This window comes from Sinocyclocheilus grahami, unplaced genomic scaffold (assembly GCF_001515645.1).
Source record: "Sinocyclocheilus grahami isolate Dianchi unplaced genomic scaffold, SAMN03320097.WGS_v1.1 scaffold54.1, whole genome shotgun sequence".
Taxonomy (NCBI): domain Eukaryota; kingdom Metazoa; phylum Chordata; class Actinopteri; order Cypriniformes; family Cyprinidae; genus Sinocyclocheilus; species Sinocyclocheilus grahami.
Window position 1 is genome coordinate 3447849 of NW_015505233.1, and position 9017 is coordinate 3456865.

The window sequence follows — 9017 nt, forward strand, 5'->3', positions numbered from 1 at the left end:
CAGCACTGAGAACTAGCAATAGGTTTGTGAATGCGAAAGGGTGTTTTTCCTCTAAATGTCTACTGAATATTAAGCGCCGTCCCCTGGGTGTTGTTTGAAATGCTCCCGTAGTTTTATCTCCATAATGACTCAATCAAATTACCTTAGCTCAGTGTTACAATTTCTCAGCTCCCTATAATCGTCTGGTTCAGGTGAGTTCGAGGGCAATAAACCCTTCTAATGTTTATTTGTTTTTCCCTTGTTATCTTTATGCACCGCGAACCCGCTTCCAAACGCACTCGTCGCTCGGCGGGTGCTCGTTGGGTATTTAAGCCCCTCACGCCGTGGCTAATTCTGACTGATGTTCTTCGGCAGTACTCAAATATGTAATTAATTCAACGGAGCCAATTAAACCCTCATCTGATTTCCATCTAAGTGTGTGCGCATGAGAGAGACTCATTTTTGCAATAGACTCTTGGTCAGCATTACTGGAGCCTTTGATTTTCTAGCACTCCATGATCACAGGTTTAATTTATCCCAGGAATTTCGACTTTCTCCGGTCGACTGGCTTTGCACCGGTTGTATACTGATGGATCTGCAGTATGACTGAAGCATAAATTAGAGGCGGCAGATCGCCTCGGGCTGACCTGTGGTGAGGCCGATAAGACGGCTTACATACAGTGAATTGTAATATCTCTCATATACGTGCTCAAAAACTAAAATCAATTAGCTCACATCCCGTAAACACGTGTTTTGGATCGCTGCCGTGTATAAAGCGCACCTTTAATTGTGAGCCTGCCTGTGTACCCACGAATGTGAATCTTTGTACCTGTGTATCAGTCGGTCTGTCTGTCTTCCCGTGTACCTGCGAGTGTACGTGTGTGTGTTATTGATGTAAGAAACCAAAAAAGAGTTTTGCTGATCAATTCTGCGTCTGTATCGGCACTGACGAATTTCAATCTCGTCAGGTCGAGCTTTGATATTTGAGCTTTCTGCTATTAGAAACTCTAATCACGATGACTGTAAATAAACGCACGCAAGTCTGATTTCTGGGACGCCGAAATTCCTCACACCTCTTCATCCCCTCTCTCTCTCTCTCTCTGTATCACTCTGTTCCCTCATCCCTGAATCGTTTCATCACCTCATTCTTAGAATTCATCTCACATCATTCATCTCCGGAAAGGAGAAAATAACAATATACAAATATATTTATGTGGCGAATTCTCACCCTGAAAGCAGTGAACCAAAAGCATATATCAAAAACCGGTGACAGTGGCTAAAAAGCATGAATATCAAATGGGCTTATTCTGACACATACATACTGGTGTAGTCACACCAAATAGCGTTTCATTTAGTTAATTGCGTGTCATTGTGAACATCTGGCTCTTAGATGCTTTTGTGCATCAGTTGTATGCATATTCAGTCATTTCCACAGTGCGGACACCCAATCTTTAGACTGTCATTAGAACTGCGCTTCTTTTTCTTTAAATGAATGATTTATAACATGGGAACCGTTTTTAAAACTAATGTTTCATCCAGCTACCCTGCTGTAAATGTTTGAAGACGTCAACGCCATCATTTCTTATTGATCTCTCCCTGTCTGTCTCTCACACGCAGTGAGCCGTCTCTGTAGGCATCATAGGTGCGCTCCCGTCGTGAAAACTGTTCCCAAAGGAAGGCAATTTAATTATGCTTCTTCTGAAGATACCTCATTTGTCCAGATTTGAAAGGGTCACACTAACGACGATTTGCACTGTCAAAGCGCCCATCGTTCATTTGGAATAAAAGAGAAATGCTGACTTAAAAAAATATTTGAACAATTAATTTCAGTCCTCAAATTTAATTGGCAGCACTGGGACTTTTCAATGTTGGTTTCCACTTGTCTGTGTTTGCGTGTCCCAGAAAGAAGTAGGTGGAGACTCGACTGATTCATTCAAACACACTGATTCATGCAGGGACAAAACAAATGACTGTCATTATGAGTCATAATATCATTCACTTAACCGGTTCATTCCAAAACACAGACATGTATGATATCACACATTCTTTATCATTGACTCATTGAATCATTAACCAGTTCATTCAAAACGGATTTGTTCAGAAATGAATCAAGTGACTGCCTTTATGAGTTAATCACTGAATTATTCAGTCAACTGATTCTTCCAAAACAAGGATTTAAACAAGGAAGCTTTTTCTTTCTTTCTTTTTTTGCTTGGATGCCCATTATTAATTCTGTTTGAAATTATTATCTTTAGTAGAGCCAAGAATATACAGAATAAGTGGTACTATTATGTCTAAAATGTACAATACCATTCGAAAGTTTGGGAGCAGATTTTAGTACTTTAGAAAATAATACTTGTATTCATTGAATTGATTAAGTGACATGTATAATGCTACAAAATATTTGGTAACACTACTTGCATTATAATAATTTCTATCAAAAGAATCCTGAAAATAAATTAGTAAATTGTTTCAACATCAATAATAATAAAAATGTATGAGCGACAAATAAGCATATTAGAATGATTTCAGAAGGATAATGGGACACTGAAGACTGGAGTAATGGCCTGAAAATAAATTAGTAAATTGTTTCAACATCAATAATAATAAAAATGTATGAGCGACAAAAGCATATTAGAATGATTTCAGAAGGATAATGGGACACTGAAGACTGGAGTAATGACTGCTTGCCATCACATGAATAAATTACATTTTAAAATATATTTAAATAGAAAACAGTTATTTAAATTGTAATAACATTTCACAATGTTACTGTATTTACTGTACTTTTGATCAAATAAATGCAGCCTTGATGAGCATAAGACACCTCTTTTAAAAACGTAAAATATTGCAGACCCCAAAATTTTGAACAATAGTGAAAGTTAGTCAGTATTAACTTCCTGTTTATTGAACTGCTGTTTAAAAGCAATACTGCGAGCAAAATCTCTATCTGACTTGCTCCTTCTTCCTGATGCTGCCTTTAACAGACGGAGAGACAGAGAGTTGTTTTTAAAGACTTCCTACGTTTTTTTGTTCTTCAGATACGGCTTCTATTACAGGAGGCTTCTTGCGGCCTCAGATACAATACATTGTTGTTCTGCTGTGCTTTCTGAGATGGTGCTATGAATGAAAAGATGTTTTTTTGTGAATTTGTGTTTATATTTTTGAGTCTGTCTGTATGTGTTTTCCATTTGGCAAGTGATGTTTAAATGGATGTCAAAAGAGAAAGCAGATGAAATGGTGCACTCTCACAGCGCATCATGAACGAGTAACACTAAGTGTGTGTACACATACACAAGTTTGAGTGGAAAAGACAGCGGGGGATGGAGATTATCACTCTTTGAGAGATACACAGCAGAAACAACCCTTCACTTTTCTTTGCTATCATCATGTTATTAACAGCAGTCAGAGCTGCAGAGGCACAAGACATACAGCTTCATGTTATGATAGAGATCAACAAGCCTGCAGTTTATAACACATTTAGGCTGTACGGAAGGGAATACCAGCACACTGCTCTACTGTGTAATTCATTATGCATACTATCTATCTGTCTATCTATCCGTATGTCTGTCAGTCTCTACTCAGAAACCTCTTGTTTGCTTCTTCTTTAATTTGCTTAATTAAAATTAGCTAATGCAACCATTCTTAAACATTTTGCCACTAAATTTCATTGCGTTCAATCAATTAAAGTTTTTAAAATGAATGTTGACTTGAATAATGAAGAATTTTTGTTGGCTGTAAACGGATTTATTCAAATTTAGATCCATAACAGCACAGACATTTTTGGCGTTTGATTTAAGCATTACTTTTTCATCTAACATCATCCGTTCATGTAGTTTAATTTAGTACTCTACAGAATTAAAATAAGGATGTTGCATGTCAGAAAAAAATAATAATAGCCACTGTTTGATAAAAAGCCAAAGTTATAAAAATGTACTATAAAAGTTTTTTTTAAGGTAATGTAATGTCATTTTATTTTTAATTTGGTGTTGGAGTAGAGTAACTTCATCAGATGATTGTAGTCTGATTTACTGCTTGGTAGGCATTAAATAAATATAAAAAAAAAAGATGTAAAAAAAAAAGTTATCAATCTATGAAACAAATCAAGTTTAGTTTATTTCTAGAGCACATTTAAAAACAACAGTAGTTGACCAAAGTACTGTACAGAAAGGGTCATAAAACAAATAACAATAAGGTACTGTACATAGTATTGTACATAACTGATTAGAAAAAAAACGGCATAGAGAAAAAGAAAAACCACAGGTCTCAAACTGAATTAAATGCCAAAGAATAAAAATGTGTTTTAAGACTGGTTTTAAAAGCAGACAGAGTTGGGGCCATCCTCACAGACAATGAGAATGAATTCCAGAGTTTAGGGGCTGTGCTTCAGTCTTACTCTAGGGACTGCCAGCAACATGAGGTCAGCAGACCTCAGAGACCTGGATGGAACATGCAGTTGTATAAGATCAGAAAGGTAGGTTGGGGCTAGGCCATTTAAGGATTTATAAGCAAGCACTAAAACCTTAAAATCAATTCTAAAACGGACCGGAAGCCAATATGGTGGAAAAATGTTCCCGTTTACGAGTTCTAGTTAAAAGTCGAGCTGCAGCATTCTGCACTAACTGCAATCGTGAGAGAGAGGCCTGGTTGAGACCAACATAGAGGGCATTACAATAGTCTAAACAAGATTAAATAAAAACATGTATAAGCCTTTCAAAATCATTAAATGACAAAAAAGTCTTAACTTTTTAGATAAAAGCCTTAACTGATAAAAACTTGACTTTACTACAAAGTTTATCTGTTTGTCAAGTTTAAAATCCATATCCATTATTACACCCAGGTCTTTAACAGTGGATTTAACATGTGAAAGCAAAAGGCCCAGATCAATGTTAGAGACCTTGTTAGTACTATTTGGACCAAATATCATAATTTCAGTCTTGCGATCATTAAAATGTACAAAATTTAGGGCCACCCAATCTTTAATGTCTCTGAGGCAATCAAACAGAAGTTGTAAAGAACTGGCATGTTCCCGTTTGCAGATAAATTTGTGTGTCATCTACATAACAGTGAAACAAAATGTTATATTTCCTGAGAATGGACCTGAATGGGAGCATATAAAGGGAACATAGCATTGGGCCAAGGATAGAGCCTTGAGGGACTCCAAATGGAAGGGGTGCTGATAAGGAAACCAAGTCATCAAGGCAGACAGAAAAAGTCCTGTCTGTTAGATAGGACCTGAACCACTAAAAAGCAATATCCTTAATGCCGACAACATGTTCTAACATGATCAATGGTATCAAATGCAGATGTCGGATCTAAAAGCATAAGAATGACTGAATCTCTGAGTCAGTGATCAATAAAAGTTTCTGCCATTTCTGTGCTATGAAGAGCATTAAAACCAAACTGATATACTTCTAAAAAAGTAAGTCTAAAAAAATTGCAACTGTTTACAGGCAACTTTCTCTAATATTTTTGAAAGAACGGGGAGTTTAGAGATTGGTCTATAATTGGAGAGAACCGTAGTGTCCAAGTTGGATTTTTTTTATCAGAGGTTGAACCACAGCATGTTTAAAATCTAAACGAACAACACCTAAAGTCAAAATGCTGTTAATAATTTCTTGAACTACAGGCCCAATGGTATCAAAAACCTCATTTTAAAAAATGAGGAGGAACTACATCTGTGGGACAAGTAGAGGATTTCATCCGATTAGTAACATCTTTCAAGAAAGAAAGAGACACAGGCTCAAACTGGTCAAAAACAGCAGAGCAAATGACCGGGATAGAGGGGTTCGCAGAAGGAGGTATAATGTGCGCTCCAATAACTGCTACATTATCCACAAAGAATTGTAAAAACCTCTTGCGGGTATCAGGAGACACATCAGAAAATGTAGGCTGAGAGGCATTTAGCACTGCATTATTTTTACTAAAGAGTGCTTTAGGTTTGTGAGAATTATTAAGAATAACATTAGACAAATATTTTGTTTTCTCTGCTTTAAGAGTTTTTTTTGTTATATATTCCAGGTCTCCTTTAAAATGTCAAAAGACACCTGCGGCTTGTCTTTCTTCCACTGACGTTCAGCTCTCCTGCACTCACGTCTGACAGCGCAAGGGATATCCTTTAACAAGGGCTATATTTTGTTTTCTCTGCTTTAAGAGTTTTTTTTGTTATATATTCCAGGTCTCCTTTAAAATGATCAAAAGACACCTGCGGCTTGTCTTTCTTCCACTGACGTTCAGCTCTCCTGCACTCACGTCTGACAGCGCAAGGGATATCCTTTAACAAGGGCTGTTTTTGGCTTAGGACACATAATTTTAAAAGGTGCAACAATATCCAAAACACAAATTATTTTGATCATTCTTACATTTAATAATAATTTAGTATGTTAATAGAACATTTCATATTTAATTTATCCATCCATCCATCTATACTAAAAAAACACCCTGTTGTTTACTTGTGTAATTTGCTTAATTAATATGAGCTAATGCAACACAGTTCTTAAACATTTTGTCACAAAATGCGTTTTGTGTAATGCTTTTATAAAGTAATTTGATGTGAAGTAATTTCATTTTATTTTTATTATGGTGTTGAAGTTGAGTGTCTTCATTTGTTGACTGTCTGATATATTGGACAGATATAAAAACAGTACAACATTTTTTTTTATTTAATGGTCAAAAAGGTTTGCTTCAGTCTTGTTTTACAAACAGTTCATTTATTTATATGCTATATAAAGTTTGTAAAACAAGATTAAAACAAATCTTTTTGACGATTCTTAAGTTTAATGGGTTTTCTTAATTTAGTAAGTTATAAACTATCTATCTATCTATCTATCTATCTATCTATCTATCTATCTATCTATCTCTCTTCATCAGGGCTTCAGGGACATGGGGACATCCAGCAGTATTATAGGAGCATGATTCCCTTTGGTTTCATTGAAACCAAGATGTATGTGTGTGCGTGTGTAAGCCCAGCTTTATCCATTACAGAACTCATCGCAGTGGAGGCCAAAGGTTCCTCCTGCAGAGAGAGGGTGTAACCTGTTAAAAGCAGAGAGAGAGACAAGAGAGGGAAAGAGATGGGAGCTGGTGGAGGGGGCTCTGTTTGTAATGAGCTTGGCGTGTGTCCAGTCTCAGAGCTGTGAGCTTAAAACTCTCCGTCAGGTTGAGTGAGGTTTCCAGGTGTGTGTGTGTGTGTGTGTGTGGGTCCATGTGTGTGCTTAAGGTCCAGGGGTCTGATCTCATCTCTGAATTACAGAAACGCTTTCTCCTTCCATTCTATCCCACCTTCTCATGGTTCCCCTCGCTCTTTACTCTCCTTTTCCAAGACAATTACTCTCTTCTGTCAGAGCAGGCCCTCGTATTTCTGCCCTTTCTTAAACTGTGCATTTCACCTGCCTGCTTGTCTGTCCATCTGTCCGTCCTGACAGCTCCCCGCCGGATCGCTCACTGTGAATAATTGTTTCGCGCCTTCTTGTTTTTCCTTCTTGGGTGTCTGTGTTTATGCCCATGTCTGTCCTGTCATCTCTCAGTCGAGCTCATTCTCATTTCCTCCACCAGTGAAATCACTGAGCCGCAAACAAGCCGATCTTAACAAGAAAATCTAAATTCACACCCGTCCTCCTTCGCTTATGAGAGAGAAGAGAGGAGAGAGAGAAAGAGAGTGCAAAAATAAAGGAACAGCAAAGGATGACAAAATGTCATGTAAAATGAGAGATTTATCCCATATTAAAAGAGTTTGCAGGAATTTCCCATCGTGCCTTCACTCGGATCAGACCTGTCTGTTCTGTAAACTCAGTTTAGAGAAGCATTGTGGGCTTTGAGATAAAAGAACTGACAGAGATAATCTTAGACACACACACACATTAGTGCAGAGACACACGCATTCTTTCCAATAGCCTTCACAACTTGAATTTTATATATATATATATATATATATATTATTTCGTTGTACGTGTTGACTCGTGTACAAATCTGACATGTTTATTTTTCCTAATGGAACATTTCTCTGCTCTGTATTTTCAGATAAGCTGGAGATGTGTGTGTGTGAACTCAACACTTAAAGCCTTTAAAGTTGCGTTGCTTTATATCGACCCAAATTTCCTGCCAGTTTTTGACGATGCCTTGAAGTGAAGAGTGTAAATAAAAGACTGATGTCCTAATGCGTAAATGCACCAGTAAAATTTCCGTTTTATGGAGAACAAAATGGAAAGGAATCACAGTCGTTCAATGTCCGCGGCTATGAAAACCTGTATTTTATGAGCCAACCTTGGCTGTATGGACAAGACGGTTAGAGGTTGTGATTGATTATAGTTTATCTCATATCTTTCTGACAGCTCTCTCTCTTAGTCTTTCTGTCTTTTGTACTTATGGTTCTTTTACCTTGAAACTTTAAAGACAGGGTAAGAAAAGGCTTACAGGTAAAATGCCAACATTTCATACACCACGACATCAAACGTGCTCTTCAGGAGGAATCCCTAAAGGGTACGTCACCTGCCAGAAACAGTTCAAGCTCTGACACCACACCACTGAAAATCACTCGCGCACATAAACGAGACATGACATTCTGAGTTGCCTAAACTACTTTGGAGGGATTAAAGCATTGAACATATGCTAATAAGAGAACACACACATAGTACTGCAGTAAATGGGTCATTGAATCAGAAATCACATTTTCTTATTGTATTTTCAGTACAAGATTTTTATGTAAGACATGAAAAAAAGTACCCTTTATTTTTTATAGCACTTTATACAATAAAGATTGTTTCAAAGCAGTTTAATCTAAGATGCAAACGTCAAATATGAGACAAATCAAAATTCTGCTGTAAAGCAGCTCTTTATTAATTTTGTTTATTATTTTATTTTTAACAGGTGTTTTATCATTTATGTCTGACATTTAAAGGGGTCATATGATGCGATTTCAAGTTTTCCTTTATCTTTGGAGTGTTACAAGCTGATTGTGCATAAATAAGATCCCTGAAGTTGCAAAGACTAAAGTCTCAAAACCAAAGAGATATTCTTTATCAAAGTTAAGACTCTGCCAC

General features: G+C 36.9%; 1 protein-coding gene across 1 annotated transcript in view; it reads left to right on the forward strand.

Moving 5' to 3' along the window:
* The window catches only part of neurl1ab (neuralized E3 ubiquitin protein ligase 1Ab), a 28076-nt gene continuing 19059 nt past the window's right edge, over positions 1–9017 (forward strand). The window contains exon 1 of the mRNA XM_016269738.1: positions 1–191. The gene's annotated coding sequence lies outside the window, so the exon portion shown is untranslated. The remainder of the gene's footprint in view (positions 192–9017) is intronic.